This window comes from Cetorhinus maximus, chromosome 2 (genome assembly GCF_964194155.1).
Source record: "Cetorhinus maximus chromosome 2, sCetMax3.hap1.1, whole genome shotgun sequence".
NCBI lineage: Eukaryota > Metazoa > Chordata > Chondrichthyes > Lamniformes > Cetorhinidae > Cetorhinus > Cetorhinus maximus.
The window spans coordinates 188,490,614-188,507,954 of NC_135880.1; positions in this window are offsets into that span (position 1 = coordinate 188,490,614).

The window sequence follows — 17,341 nt, forward strand, 5'->3', positions numbered from 1 at the left end:
TTTTGATGTAAGTGCTTTAACAGCATCTGGGCCCAATCTCCTCATCGTTGGACAGGCATTGCTGGCATCTGGTGCAAATGGAGAAGTCGCTACATCACATGGTCCCAGTTTGATAAGTGCTGAGAATCCTATAGGCTGGTCCACTGATGTTGAACTTTCACTTGCAGCTTTGGGTGCTGACTTCACCAGCAGAAACTCCAGTGTTAAAGAGTTGGCTGCCCCACCAGTTCCCCCACAAGCTGCATCCACTTCCACTACCAATTGTGTCACTTTGAATTCATCTTGATGCCCAACTGACCCCATTTAAAAAAAAAAATCTTTTCCAACAACTGTGTAACTCTGAGTACATTCACAGTTCTTGACTTTTTTTTTTCTGGGAGTGGGACATGAACCCACAACCTTCTGACTCAAAGGCAAGGGTGCTATGAACTGAACCACAGCTGACACCTCCTGACCCCATTTAATTCTTTCGAGTTATCAACAGTCACAGATTGCAACTCTTTTGAGTACAATCACAGTTCTTGGTTTCCGGGAGTGGGACATGAACCCACAACCCTCTGATTCAAAGGCGAGGGTGCTATGAACTGAACCACAGCTGACACCTCCTGACCCCATTTAACTCTCCCATTCATAGTTTGCCTGGCAATTGGGCAGGTTTGAGCCCTCACAGCAGGAACACTGAGCGGCACAACATGCTATGAAATGTGAGTGTTGGATGGCAGTGAGCATGCTCCATATCTCAGTCAGATTGAATTTCCAGTAGTCAGGGTTGTGAAGCTGCAGCACCAGTCATTGGCTTCTTGGAAGCCAACCAGGGTAGTTCCTAAATGCTGAACAATGCCCTCACCCTGGCCTTCCGGTAAGCTTTAATGTTTTTGGTTATCAGGTTCGCTTTGTCCGGCGAACGCTAGCTGCGCCCTTGATATTAACACGTTAGTTGGTGCTTGAAACGATACAGGCAGAGAGACCGATTAACTGAACAAACGCTGGTGGTTTATTGGAACTAAGAACAGAGCACTAACACCATGTGTGCTTCTTCAATCACCTCCAGCTCTAGACTTACATTACCCAAGAAGCCCGCGCTGTATAACGATTGGTCGATACAGTCACATGGTCAACTAACTACATTCCCTTAAAGGTACATAGCACTCCATTTTACCACATAACCCCTCCCAGCAGCTCCCAAGTGTCAGAGGTTCATTATCACTTGTGAATGTGAATCACTTCCATTCAGAGTCAATAAGAACTGTGTGCGATTATGGACAATGGGAGCTCAGCTTGTTTATATTGTGGCAAATACAGGAGTGAAAAGACTGAAGGGGGAATGGGCTGGATCCATTCTAGTATCTTCTAATATTTGTATCAGACATGGGCCTCACTTGTTTCACTCTCACTCTGTAGCTTCTGGACTCTGTTAATGATGAAATGTAATTTAGAAAGAAAGGATCTGGAATGGATCTCTGAGCAGGGGCAGGTAGTGTTTGTGTGTTTGATATGAATCCTGGTTTATAGATCTGCTGCCTGCTTCTCTTAAATATATCTGATCACATTTTCAACCTTTTCATCTTTGTGTTGGCCTGTGAGTGGTGCACACTCTGACCCTGTGTTCAGGGACTCTGAATCACACTGGAAACGAAGTGATATGTTACCCCTGCTGGATTCATTGTGTGGAATGTCTATAGCAAAGTAAAACATTTTGTAAAGGCAGCTTAGTGCGTTGTTGATGATGATGATGTGAGTATATTGATGATGATGTTGAGAGTGTGTACGACAGTGTGAGTAGGTTGTTGATGATGAGAGTGTGTACAACAGTGTGAGTGTGTACGACAGTGTGAGTGTGTTGTTGATGATGTGAGTGTGTACGACAGTGTGTGTGTTGTTTATGATGTGAGTGTGTACGACAGTGTGAGTGTGTTGTTGATGATGTGAGTGTGTACGACAGTGTGAGTGTGTTGTTGATGATGTGAGTGTGTACGACAATGTGTGTGTTGTTGATGATGTGAGTGTGTACGACAGTGTGACTGTGTTGTTGATGATGTGAGTGTGTACGACAGTGTGAGTGTGTTGTTGATGATGTGAGTGTGTACGACAGTGTGAATGTGTTGTTGATGATGTGAGTGTGTACGACAGTGTGAATGTGTTGTTGATGATGTGAGTGTGTACGACAGTGTGAGTGTGTTGTTGATGATGTGAGTGTGTACGATAGTGTGAGTGTGTTGTTGATGATGTGAGTGTGTACGACAGTGTGTGTGTTGTTTATGATGTGAGTGTGTACGACAGTGTGAGTGTGTTGTTGATGATGTGAGTGTGTACAACAGTGTGAGTGTGTTGTTGATGATGTGAGTGTGTACGACAGTGTGTGTGTTGTTGATGATGTGAGTGTGTACGACAGTGTGACTGTGTTGTTGATGATGTGAGTGTGTACGACAGTGTGACTGTGTTGTTGATGATGTGAGTGTGTACGACAGTGTGAGTGTGTTGTTGATGATGTGAGTGTGTACGACAGTGTGAATGTGTTGTTGATGATGTGAGTGTGTACGACAGTGTGAATGTGTTGTTGATGATGTGAGTGTGTACGACAGTGTGAGTGTGTTGTTGATGATGTGAGTGTGTACGACAGTGTGACTGTGTCTTGCACTGAATTAAATAGACCCTTGGCCCTCTAGTAAATGGTCCATTTCTCACAGGCTAACTCCACTGTTTCCTTAAAGGCTGGAAGAGATGTATTGCTCCATACTGAACTGTGCTTAAGCAGTACATGGTTAGCAGGTGACCTGTATCACTTGGATCCAGTTCCCATTTTCTATCACATGGGCCTGGACTCTTTTTGCCTTTGTCAGATTTTCCATGTTTCCCCCCCCCTCCCCCTCCCCCTCTCCTATCTAGGTATATCCATCCAGCTATATCCATCCACACATCCTTCAGGTCTCTAATACAGATTTTATTTCTCTAATTTCTCTCATTATTGCCTCCCTTGCCATTAACTACTTGCACCATTATAATGAGCTCTCGTCCCCAACCTAATCGCAGACCTCGCTTGCCTGCCCTCTCTCCCCTGGCTCTATCCTATGTGTTAGGTGTTAAAACAAGGCCCCCCTCAGCCTTTGGGGGGAGGTAAAAGATCACTTGGCACTATTCTGAAGAAGAGCAGAGGAAATACCCCTGGAATCCTGGTCAATAATTACCCCTCAACCCCCTATATTAAAATGGATCAGCTGGTTGTTGTCAGGCTGCAGTCAGTGTGAGCAGGATCTGTGCAATTTGGTGTGGCATTTCCTACGTGACAGCTGTGACCATGGGCTGCATTTTATGTGCCCCGCCGGCTGTGTTTTTGGCAGGAGGCGGGCAAAAGAGGGTGTGTGCCCGCCCGCCCGCCCACCCCACCACCTTCCTGCCCACCTCCATCACACGGGGAGGTGGGTGAGCACGGAAATTGGCAGCCTGCCAGCCTTATTTATACAGATAAATCAAGCCAATTGGGCATGTTACCAAGCCAATTGACTCTGATCATTTGCTGCCCATGCCTTTAAAATGGGTGGGAGTGGGCAGCCTGCTTTTTAAAAAACTGTTTCAAAGGTGGGGAAGGAAGGAGGGACACTCTCTTCAGGGGCTGCCCTTTGCCGTTCAGGGAGTGGCCACCCCAGCAAAGAACCCACCCCCACCCCCCCTTTCATCCTACCCACCAGCTGCATTAAACCCACCCCCCCAAACCGCCCAAACCACCCCCCCCCCACAAATGCCTGTATCTGGGATCCTCGGGCCTTCTGCATCCACCCCCTGCAGCTCTGTCAGTGCCCACTCATGAGCTCTTGGCACCGCCTGTCCATCGGATTGGCCGGCAGCTCCTGAAGGCAGGACTTGTTCCTCAGTGAGGGGTGGGAGTCCCACACTGCCTGTATTTAGCCTGCCCACAGCACATTAAGGCTCTGGGGGGGTGGGGTGCTGGCATGGAGATGGTCAGCTCCACGCCGACTATGCTTCTGGGTCTGTGGGGGAGGGGGGGAAACGGGGGGCCCCTCCCCCACATAATATTCTGCCCCACGCTTTGGAAGCATCTCATTGGCTGTAAAGAGCTTTGGAGTTTCCTGTAATTGTGAAACGCATGTCTCCCGTCCCACCCCTGTAACATTTTCCATTCTGACGAAAGGTCATTGACCTGAAAGGTTAACTCTCTTTCCCTCTCTATAGATGCTGCCTGACCATGTTCTGATTTTATATTCGATTTGCTGCATCTGCAGTCGTTTGTTTTTTGACTACCTCTTGCTGTTTGTGGCATCTCCTATTGATAGGAAACTCAGCCACATGACTGGATAAAACCAACTCTGGGATACCCTGTAAATCACATCCAGTTCAGCAGACCCGATCTGGCACAAAATTGAAGGCACCATTCACTATATAACACCTGTTGTTTTGAATATTTCACATCAAAATACAGCCTGAATTTTAAAACAATAAAATGCCCGGCATGAGTTTGATGTATTCAAAAAATCATTGCAACAAGCGGCCAGTTCTATCCACACCACCAACCAGTTAAACAGTTTTCTTTATTCATTCCTGGGGTGTGGGCTTCGCTGGCTAGGCCAGCATTTATTACCCATCCCTAATTGCCCTTGAGAAGGTGGTGGTGAGCTGCCTTCTTGAACCGCTGCAGTCCATGTGGTGTAGGTACACCCATAGTGCTGTTAGGGAGGGAGGTCCAGGATTATGACCCAGTGACAGTGAAGAAATTTGTAAACTGTACCTGAATCATTTTGCTATCTTTCTTCACCTGGTTTTGAGGACAACTTTAGGTAGTTGGGGTCTAGATCGTGACTTTGACATCTCCCCCATTTCTATTTCCAATAAGGTCAGTGGAAATAAGCACCAGGAGATGTAAATCAGGCTGCTGATTTCTCGTGCCTGTTCTACATCATCTCTATGAGGATAATCCAACCTTGGAGTCTTGGGTATCTCAAGGGAGCCATCTTCTCATTGTGATCTGATCTGTTTGGAACGTTACACCACTTCTGTTCACTAATGAGCACTTCAGATTATTCTTATTGAGAGTAACTCCCTCCTACTGACCTAATGTTGATTTTAAAAATCACCTTGCCAATTAACCTCGCTAAACAGAAACTAACATCACAAAGATTCCCTAAGCTAAAAATTCAACTTGGGCAGCAGAGGCTAAACTCAAATTTTTAAAAACCATTCTCAATTTTTTAAACACTAAGGTAAAAGCAAAACACTGCAGATGCTGGAAATCTGAAATAAAAATGGAAAATGCTGGAACAACAGATCTGGCAGCATCTGTGGAGAGAGAAACAGAGTTAATGTTTGGAACCCGTATGAAGAGTCATATTGGACTCGAAACATTAACTCTGTTTCTCTCTCCACAGATGCTGCCAGACCTGTTGTTCCAGCATTTTTCGTTTTTATTTCTTTTTTTTAAAGTTGATTGAAGTCAGCCACGCCTTAGTTGGGAGCTTCCAAGTCACACTCCAGGACTTGTGCACAAAAATCAAAGCTGACATTCTAGTGCAGCGCTGAGGGAGTACTGCACTGTTGGAAGTGCTGCATTTCAGAATAGATGTTAAACCGAGGCCCTATCCGTCTGTGAGTGGATATAAAAGATCTCATGCATAATTTCAAAGCTAAGTAGCCGGGGTGGGGTGGTCTTATCCCCGGTGTCTTGGCTAATATTTATCCCTCAGTCAACATCATGGAAACAGATTATCCAATCATCATCATATTGCTGTTTGTGGGAGCTTGCTGTGCGCAAATTGGCGGCTGCATTTCCTACATTACAACAGTGACTACACTTCAAAAAGTAATTCATTGGCTGTAAAGCACTACATCAGTTTAAGCCTTTCCTTTCAATTTCTAAAGCCTCAGCTGAAATTGGAAGTGGGTTCTTGTGGTTTGGGAGGTGTTATAATCAGCTGCCTGTAACTTTGTTCTGGATTAATGCAACTTGATGGGAATCCGAGGAATTCACAGCACTGTGTGCGACGGAAGGTTTGAGCAGTTTGACAGATCTCAATTTCCAAGCAGTGCTAGTCCGACTCTGGCTGTAACAATAGGACGTAAACTAGGAAATAAGGTCGACAATCAATAGGAAACACTCTGGATAACTTTTCCCACTGGTGAACAGATGATTTTTGACTTCACATCTTTTTAAACTGTTTAGCCAGTAAAACAACATTCAGCTCCATTCACACGAAGTACTGGTCCCAGCAAAACACCAGATGGTGTGTTTACTGCAGCTGTGTCAAGTGACTGTGGGATTCAGCTGGTGAGTCATTCAGTAAAGTACAGTCTACATTAATATTCATATATTAGAAAATAACAGCAGTGTGAACTCAGCAATGAGAATGTATGTTAAATAGATAATTGATGACACTGTTTATGAATAAAACACAACTTTGTACACTTACACAGTGAGTAACTCTTACTGTGCTGAATAAACCATGGCTCTACATAACTACACAATGATCCTTACCCTGAATAAACAATGGGCCCGTTTTACCTCTGTTTAAGAGAATGGCTTTGAGTGAGTTAAAATTGGACTGAGTAACTCTGTACAGTTAGAGTGAGCAACTCTTGCCCTGAATGAACAGTAATTCTGGACTGTTTTACTGGAAATGTAATATCTGGGGCTATGATTCAAATGTACAGCAGGCTATTGAAGTGTAATGGCTCTGCTGTTTTGATCTGATGCACTCGCTTTCACAGCTGAGTAACAACGTAGAAAATGACAGAGCTTAGGTGTCAATAGCTGCACCCAGCTCCCAATACATAAACACACAGGATACAAGGAGTGTGTGGGGCTCAGCATCAGCCATCACTGAGCGCTGGAATGTTGCTTCATTAATGAGCAGCAGGGGGCAGTAAGACACTATCTAGAACACTGTATCATTGAGTATGCCTGGAAATTAGTGTGTGTGTTATTTAAACTTACTGAAAACTATAAGCTCTCAAACATGGCAATGTTACAGAAATGCTGTACTTACTGTCAAAACCCATTCTTAAAAAATGCTCGGAGTGTTTGGGGGAGTTGAAGCTTCAGTTTTTCCCTTGGGCAAAGTTCCTGTAAAACACAGGAATGTGCAGTTTACATTGGGCTTGAACCTTCTCTAGGATTGGACGGGTGGGGGTGGAGGTCAGGGGAGGTGGGGAGGGGGTGGTGGTGGGGGGGAAATACATTCCTCCTTGTTTTCCTACACCTAGACACTGTTAGCCCTGAACACAGCGAGAAAGTAACACAGGCCAAGCTGCAAAGGATACTTTGCTTTCAATAAATGATCTAAATATGGCGATGTCATTAAACGTATAGTAGGTATATTATTATCGTCTGGCAGACAGGATATGGAGAGGGTGCTAAGTGTCAACGATGTCAAGTTTCACTTCCTTCTCTCTAATAAGTTCAACATGGGCTTGGAGTCAGAGTGAGGAGCTGCCAACAAACAGGGAGTGACCTCGCTAGGCCTCATTTAAATCACCCAGGGAGGCCGGGAACAATACTGGGCAATATTCCACTGCCTCAATCTCCTGGCTCCCTCGACCATAAATATGAAAGAAATTTGTCACGACTTCTGTGGTGACTAGGGAGTTGACTGGATGATTTCATAGTCTGGCTATTAGCAGGGAAAATGTAGAACAGACCTGTAGTACGGGGCAGGAGGCAAGCAAATATCTGAGGGTCACAGCGAAGCAGACGTAGGAAGTTAGAAAGAAGCAATGCTGCCTTGGGGAGTCCGAACTGTACACAGTCTGCTTACACTTAAAGGGGCAGTGCACAATTTCCAAACAATTAGTTCAGCTTGCCACACTCATACAGTATACACACACACGCACACACACACAAACATGTTCACATACCTATACACACATGTATATGCCAACACACACATACACACAAACACAAGCAGGTAAATATACTCTCTCACTGCTGCAGGGTGAGCATGGGGCAGGGGGAGTTGTTTGTAATATGCTGGAGCAAAGAGGATAGAAAGAAAAACTGGCATTAACAGGCACTGGACATCTCAAAGCACTTTGCAGCCAATGAAGCACTTTGAATATTAGTCACTGCTGCATTGTGGGAACACAGCAGCCAATTTCTGCACAGGAAGCTCACACAAAAAGCGGTGTGATTTGTTTTTGGGATGCTGGTTATTGAACTTCCTCTAGTCCTGATATGTGATGACAGGAGGAGGCCATTTAGCCCCTCAAGTTTGTTCTGCAATTTTTTTAGATCATAGCTCACCTGTATCTTAATTTCTTCTACCAGCCTTAGTTCCAAGACCCTTCATACCCGCACATAACAAATAGCTATCAATCTCAGCATATGGGACACTTGCCTTTATCAATCGAGGCATAGATTACAAAAGTAGGGAGGTCATGTTGGAGTTGTATAGAACCTTGGTGAGGCCACAGCTGGAGTACTGTGTGCAGTTCTGGTTGCTACATTATAGGAAGGATGTGATTGCACTGGAGGGGGTGCAGAGGAGATTCACCAGGATGTTGCCTGGGATGAAACATTTAAGTTATGAAGAGAGGTTGGATAGACTTGGGTTGTTTTCGTTGGAGCAGAGAAGACTGAGGGGCGACCTGATCAAGGTGTACAAGATTATGAGGGGCATGGACAGGCTGGATAGGGAGCAGCTGTTCCCCTTTGTTGAAGGGTCAGTCAGAAGGGGACATAAGTTCAAGGTGAGGGGCAGGAGGTTTAGGGGGTATGTGAGGAAAAACCTTTTTACCCAGAGAGTGGTGACGGTCTGTAATGCGCTGCCTGGGAGGGTGGTGGAGGCGGGTTGCCTCACATCCTTTAAAAAGTACCTGAATGAGCATTTGGCACGTCATAACATTCAAGGCTATGGGCCAAGTACTGGTAAATGGGATTAGGTAGGTAGGTCAGGTGTTTCTCACATGTCAGTGCAGACTCGATGGGCCGAAGGGCCTCTTCTGCACTGTGATTCTGTGATTCAACCCCTTTCACCCTGGTATCATTCTGATGAGTCAGAACTGAACCCTCTCCACCCTGAAAAGCGGGTGAGGCAAAATTCAGCAATGGGATGTGTTGTACTCAATCTGTGCAAGTGTCCGGCCCACAACTGAAGGGTATGGGGAAATTTAATAGAGCTGTTTAAAATTATGAGGGGTTCCAGTAGAGTAAGCAAAGAGGAAATGTTTCCATTGGCAAGAGTCTCAATAACCAAAGGACACAGGAAGGTAGAAGCAGGTTCAATGGACAGGATTTGATGGGGCTTTGGGCACAGGCTCAAAGGTGGAAAGGCACAGGAGGTGTCAGGTGTCATGCCCAATGTCTGCCAGCCAGCAGCAAGGAAGATGGCAGACAGCTCACTCACCTGGAGTCCAATTTAGCCAGTTAAGTTGTCAATGAAGGGCCTCCTCCCACTTCCATTGGGATTTTATCAGTGGTGGGGAGGCCCCTCCGTCACATTGGGAAACTGGCAACTAAACCCTGGTGGCTTCTGTGTGGGCTCTGGGGAAGGGAGGAGCGAGGGGGCCTCATTTTGGGTATTTTTTGGCCCATTAAAGGTTCCCTGAGGTGGCAATAGCTGCCCCCAGTGGCATTGCTTTACCTGTCCTCAGTGACCACCCACCCCCCTGCCCACCCCTTGCCGAGGCCTACCTGACCTTAATTCTAGGGCACATGCCCATTGGTGTGCTCTCCTCTTCCCGGTGCAGTGCCGGCATTGACCACCGTTTCCCATTGGTGATGCTGAGCCCCCAACCCCCTGACTGGGGTGGCAGCTCTTGGGGAAATGTCGTTATCCTTAATTGGACAGTAGCCCCGGGGACGGCCACATATTTGGCTGGCTGCTTGTAAAATGTAGCCCCAGGTCCCACCACCTGCCAAAGTGGAGTCACCCCACCCCCATCCCCTCACTTTTGCCTCCAGTGGCTGGGACCCTGCTGCCTCCTGTATAACGATGGGGCAGAGTTTTACGTCCAGCGGTGGTGGACATGTGCCTGACCCAACTGGATGTAAAATAATGCGCGGTGAGGTCAGGCGAGCGTCCCGCTTTCATCGCGCACTCACACGATATTTCAGTCGACAACTCAGAGGCCTATTGAGTCCATTAAAGTTTCAATTAACTGCCATTTTTCACTGCCCACCCAACCTTACAGTTGGCAGGTGGGAAAACCGGCCGGGCGCCTTTGTAGGAAACTTCGCCCAACGGGCGGGATGAGGTTTCCAACATTAATTTGAAAAAAAAAATGTTTTGACATAATTTTTATTAGGTTTATGTTCATGTGGGTGAGTGCTATGTGAGGACTTTTTTCCCGATTTTCAAAGGCTTTATTTTTGGTTTTAAAATTCTTCAGCATCCCTGAGGCAGCTCCCTGCCTTCAGGGGAGCTTTCAACTGTGCGCGCTCCCCCGCGCAAGCACAGACTTTTGCGCTCGCCCTCCTCCCGCCCTCCACCCATGGCAGCGCACGTTTCAAGCTGCTTGGCCGTTAACTGGCCAGCCAGAGTGAAATCGCGGCCGGGGCCGATTGCGGGCGACAGACTGTTTCCCGGCCGCTCCCAGGCCCACCCGCTGTGCCCACCCGACGACCCGACAATCCTGCCCATGATTTCCAAAGTAGAATTGGATAAATGCTTGAGAAAAGGAAAAAAGTTGAGTCATTGGGAAAGAGCAAGGAGTGTGGCTATTTGTGCAGCTCTTTTAAAGAGCTGGCACAGGGACAATGGGCCGAGTGGTCTCCTTCTGTCCTGTTTGATTCCATGATCAACTTATAAATGTAAGTGCTTGTGCTTAAATCCTGTAAACAATGAAACCCCCCCCCGTGGAACCGCTTTGCCCAAATCTTACATAATTAAAAAAAATTCTCTCATATTCGTCCTCAGGTTGGATCATATCGCTGTGTAGGAGCCGTGAGAGGAAGCTGTTTCACGTGTGCATACGTCAGGCACTGAGGCTTCTACGGTAAGTTACAAAGTCACAAGAACCTGATGCTTTCATCGAAAACTCCTCTCCTTAATATTTCAGGACGCCTAGAAAGTAAATGGGTTAATGAATCAATGGAGAGGGCAATTTTAGACAAACTCTTATTGGTTGTACATTGGTGTCCGATCAGGGAAATCATGTGTTTACTTTTATTTTAAAATGCTTCTCAGTTTATCAAAGAGTTAAACTTCAGTTTTCTCCGAAACTCTTGAGGAAGGTCTACATTGGAACTCCTGACCTGAGGAAATTGAAGGCCCTGCAGCCCCTACCTTGAATACTTTACCTAACATGAGCCTGAGTCTGAGAGCTGTGTGTAACTGGAACTACTAACTTGAAGGTTAACCCTCAGCACTAACCTTTGACCTGTGATTAACAGAACAGAGGGGATGGCGGGAGACTCATAACTTTCTAATCTGGCTGAAGGGTGAGTGCACAGATTTGGAAAATGTGCCTTGTCAAATCCCTGATGTTAGTAATTACGGTGATTACAAGACCCATGGGGATGAAGGGTATTTGCTGTTTCAGTGGGCTGATTAATGGCTTTGTCCTGAAGGCTTTCTCTCACTCTGTCATCCCTGCTTCATCTATGCTACGCCTGAGTCACGTAGGCACTGATTATAACTGGGTATTTGCTCTGAATGAATGAATGAATGAATAAGCGAGTGGCTAAGACCTTTACAATGTTACTGATAATTTGAGGATTTGTATATAACACATGAAAGACTTTGGCATTTCTGTGTAGTCTTGAATTGTGCAACTTTCCACAAAACTGCACAAATTTAGTTCCAGCGGTAACCTAGGACACAGGACAAAACTATCTGTACTATGATATTCTCATCTCATATTAGGACTGTGACCAATTGTCAAGTTATCTTAAGTGGGACTTAAATTAACGCACAGGTAGAACTATGAAAATATTGTAGGTGCTGATTTCGTGCTTTGGGTGGGTTTGTGGGATCTTTATTTTATTCATTCATGGGATGTGGACATTGCTGGCTAGGCCAGCATTTATTGCCCATCCCTGCTTGCCCTTGAGAAAGTGGTGGTGAGCTGCCTTCTTGAATCGCTGCAGTTCATGTGGTGTAGGTACACCCACAGTGCTGTTAGGAAGGGAGTTCCAGGATTTTGATCCAGCGACAGTGAAGGAACGGTGATATATTTCCAAGTCAGGATGGTGAATGACTTGGAGGGGAACTTCCAGGTGGTGGTGTTCCCATCTATCTGCTGCCTTTGTCCTTCTAGATGATAGTGGTCGTGAGTTTGAAAGGTTTCTAAGGAACCTTGGTGAGTTCCTGCAGTGCATATTGTAGATGGTACCCAATGCTATTGCTATGCGTCAGTGGTAGAGGGAGTGAATGTTTGTGGATGCGGTGCCAATCAAGTGGGCTGCTTTGTCCTGCCTGGTGTCAAGCTTTTTGAGTGTTGTTGGAGCTGTTGGAGTAAGTGGAGAATATTCCATCACACTCCTGACTTGTGCCTTGTAGGTGGTGGACAGGTTTTGGGGAGTCAGGAGGTGAGTTAAGTGCCGCAGGATTCTTAGCCTCTGATCTGCTCTTGTAGCCACAGTATTTATATGGCCCATCCAGTTCATCGTCTGGTCAATGATAACCCCAGGATGTTGATAATGGGGGTTCAGCAATAGTAATGCCATTGAACATTAAGGGGTGATGGCCAGATTCTCTCTTGTTGGAGATGGTAATTGCCTGACACTTGTGTGGTGCAAATGTTATTTGGCACTTGTCAGCCCAAGCCTGGATATTGTCCAGATCTTGCTGCATTTGTACATGAGCTGCTTATGCACTTGGTCCTTCTATCTGAGATATTCTCTCAACTCCCAGAACAGTTATCAGGCAGTTATCTTTTCTATGATCAGAACCAGTCAGCCTACATCGAGATTATATCATTTTCTGGTCATGAACTGGAAGTGATCATGCAGTAAATATGCCAAGTTGATGTCACAGCCATTAATCCTGTTGTTGGCTATCACAACATATCAGTGCCATGTCACTCATTGATGAATATCTATACTGAGAATTGATGGTAAAAAAACAGACCAATCAAAGACCAAAAATGTAATTAAATGACCACTCTTTAATAACCAGCACCATCCTGTAGATTAGATAGGGCAAATACAATGACAAACAAGTGAAGAGGATAGAGTGCATACCTCTACCATACTGTGCTAACTTTATTAGTTACACAGCTCTTCCTTGAGGCGTTTCCCTGCCTGGTTGATGCTCTGTAATTACAAAGCTGAAAAAAGAACTCTTTTTATGAAGAGTTCCCATCTCATTGAACAAGCCTCAGGTCAATCCACATCCAACAACCTGCTCTGAAAACTCTGCTCACATTTTGACAGCTGAGACAAATTCCACCACAGCAGCTGAGACAATCCCCAAAATTCTAAAGCAATCAATAACATTCTAAATAAAACAACACATGACATTCTAAAAAAAAAGTCAATTTTCCTTATATCCCAATGTTAACGACTCCTTTAAAAAAATCCAGGATCCGGATCAGGGTCTGCATCTTCGTTAAAAACCAATCAGTTTTCCCTTGGGCCATAACCTAGCTGCGAATCCAGTTTCGTTGAAATCCGTCCATTAGTTTTCAAGATATATTATTTAGAGACAAACAGGCTAACAGACAAATAAACAGGGGCAGAAACGTTACCCCAGTGGCTGAGATATTTATAAAATGGGCGAGTAAGCTTCAAAGGCTAACTCACTGGTAGTTTTGTTTTTATATGACTCACTCACCTGGTCAGGAGTACCAGTGTGAGTGGTTGCCAGCTGTGACAAAGTTGGTATCACTCTCAGCTCTGAGTCTAAACCTCACACCACGATACTGGAGCACAAAACCTAGCTCTTGTGCAGCACTGAGGGAGTGCTGCATTACTGGAAGCATCATCTTTCAGATGAAATGTTAAACTGAGGTCCCATATGCCTTTTCAAGTGGGAGTAAAAGATCCCATGGCATTATTTTGAAGAAGAACAAGGGAGTTCTGCCCAATGCCCTTGTCAATGTTTATCCCTCGCCCTACATAACAGAAAATGATCCGGTAATGATCACACTCCTGTTTGTGGGATCTTTCTGTGTGCAAATTGACTGCCGAGATTCCTGCATTACAACAGTGACTGCACCTCAATTGTGTTTTATTGCCTGTGAAGTGCTTTGGGACACCCTGAGGTTGTGAATGCTGTTGTATAAATGTCAGTGTTTTTGTTTGTAGCTTAGTGCCTCTTGCTGAGGAACAGTTCCTCAAACATTAACCCTCCAGTACCTGGTCCAAGTGTATACTCTCCATGAGTGAGTTTGCACAGATTGCTTCATATTCAGCAAGCTGACCTCGGTGTGATGTTATAGATCTCAGCCTGTTCTTATCTACAAACTGAGAGGTGAGAGTATGAACAACATGTGCAGCTTAATGGGAATTAAAGGTTTTAATGAATACACGAGGAAAGATGAATCACTCGGAAGGTTTGAGGCTATTGAAAAATGAGCATTGGTGTGATATCAAAGACTGTTAGTTTCCTAAACTGGGTAGATTTGCAATCTGCCTGCAGGTGCTGGAGAGGTGAAGGTGAAATGAACAAGCTGAGAAAATAGACAGGTAGGTTTATATGTGAGATAACACATCGGGAACAAGAATAAAAAGTGGAAATGTACCTTCAATCAAGGATCAAAAACATTGAAAATTTGTACCCATGTGGTTATGGAAAGCAGCAGAGCTGCTTCCTGGCTTTGTTTCAGTATTTACAGTGGAATGTGAAAGCCAATTTGTGGATGAACAATTTGCAGACCTCTATTTGTAAGAAGCAATCTTAAGGTGCTATTTTGGATGGTCCCTCTGATCTGTGGACTCTTGCTATGGTTCTTGGGCACTGGTAAGTGTGACCTAACTTTCCTTAGACAGATTGTAGTCATACTCTGGCACTTGCTTAAAACAGGCTTATTAGTGCTACATCTAAACAGTTGGAGAGTAGGTATGTTGCTCCTGAGCATGGTGTTCCAACCTCTCTCTCAAGAGTCTAACACATGGCTGACTGATGTCAGTGATACATCATCATCTACACCACATATTAGCATCTTTCTTCTGTTAACCCTTTATACTACACCTCCCCCAAGTATGCTATCTACCTTTTAACAATACTATGAAACTATATCTTTAATTATTTACATTGCAATTCTGTAACTCCTTTCTTATAACCACAGCTTCTACCCAACACCAACTCCCAATCTCCGCCCCTCCTCAAGTCACAGTCCTGAGGGATTCAATCTCCCACAGTATTCTCAACCCTTAGGGAAGATGTCTTGGAGACATGTGGGCTTTCTTCCTTCCTATGGAGGACATCATCATTGGTAAAACAGGACACTAACTTCGCAGTGTTGCTGGAAAGCTCAGTGTAGGTTTCAGGTTTACTGAACTGCAAGAAAAATGAGTCTTTTGGAACAAAACACTGAACCAAGAGAGAAGACAGAAGGGCATCAATGTTTGGACTCTCCGGGACCAGAAGAGAAGAAATCAGGACCCCCTGAGGAACTTATCTCTCCCTCGAAGCACACAGGGAAAAAGCTTCAGAATGATGTTCAACTCCAATGAAGACTCCCAGCTGCAGCATTCGCTGTTCCATCGAAGGTGGAAAAGATATTGAAAATCTGACATTCCAATGAATCTGGACAACATAGGAAAAAAAAAAGACAAAATTCTAGTTAGCCTTTAAAGAAAAGAAGAAGAGAGGATTTCCTGTTCAGAAGGAATGTCTACTTTCTGCAGGCACTGGTAAGAGACCCATACTTCTCCCTGTGTGAGGTTGCTTCCCTCTGGGCAATGGGAAGAATTGTTGAGGATATGGAGACAAGACAGTGCCATCTTCTGCAACAGGACGACAAAATGATAATGTTTTTCCTGTAGACAAATAAATCTGAGACAAGATTGCTGTACAGGATTGTAAAGTTTTAGAAGTTCTGAAGATCCTGCCTCAGCTTCTGTGCTGACAGCTCTAGAGGGAAGAAAACTTTCAGCTGGGACTGAAGTCTGGGTTTAATTTGACTTTCATCCCTGGAAATTGGAGCTAAGCTCTTTGGCAGTGTGACCCTCCATGGACTCTAACATGGAATCAGGTGAGGCATTCTCTCTGGAATACTCTTCATGGACAACCAGCGATAGACGAGGCAATACATTGGTATGTTCAGTGTAACAAACATCTGAATGCAGCTCAGCCACTAGAAACACAGCTGACTCCTAAACAAAGACATTTGAAACCTCACATGGCGAGCCTATCGACTGGAAAGATGGACTAACCTCTCGGACCTTTTCCTCAGTGCTGCAATGGCCTCTTTCTCATTACCTTCTTCAAGAAAGAGCCAGCTCAGGTCCAGCAGGTCTTCACGGTGATGGTCTGCCACAGTGTCTTCTGTATCCCTCACCTCTGGCCTAACTTCATGGGAAACTGAGAGATGCAGAACTTCAATCTCCACCTGGGGTCTAGTGGACGGTGTCTCTGTGAAAGAAAGGGACTCACTGCTGATTGAATAAACTTCCTCAGCTGCTGTAAGCTGAAATCCCACTGGTTCTAAATAAAAGGTGGAAGTAAGCCCACATCTCCCCTCAATAAGGATGTGCATTGATTGTGGACAACATAGAGAGAATCAACGAGGAGCAATAATCCTGCCTTTGATTGGAAGGTTTGTGCATCCTGGACCTCGTAATGTGATGTCTGATGGATGAAGAGGGATTGGCTGAAGCTTCACCGAATCGTTACAGTGCAGGAAGAGGCCATTCGGCCCATCGTGTCTGCACCTGCTCTGAGCGTTTTAACTTAGTGCCAATCTCCTGACTTTTCCCCATAATCCTACACATTATTTCTATTTAAATAATCATCCAGTGCCCTCTCGAATGTCTCAATTGAACCTGCCTCCACCACACTTCCAGGCAGTGCATTCCAAACCCTAACCACTCGCTGTGTGAAAAAGATTTTTCTCATCTCACATTTGCTTCTTTTGTAAAACACTTTAAAACTGTGCCCTCTGGTTCTCGATCCATTTACGAGTTTCTCCCTATCTACTCTGTTCAGACCCCTCATGATTTTGAAAACTTCGATCAAGTCTCCTTTTAGCCTTTTCCTCTCCAAGGAAAACAGTCCCAACTTTTCCAATCTTTCCTCATAACTGAAGTGTCTCATCCCTGGAACCATTCTCATGAACCTCTTCTGCACTCTCTCCAAAGCGTTCACACCCTTCCTATAGTGTGGTGCCCAGAACTGTACACAACACTCCAACTGTGGTCCAACCAGTGTCTTATATAAGTTCATCATAACTTCCCTGCTACTGTTCTCTATGCCTCTATTAATGAAGCCTAGAATACTGTATGCTTTAGAAA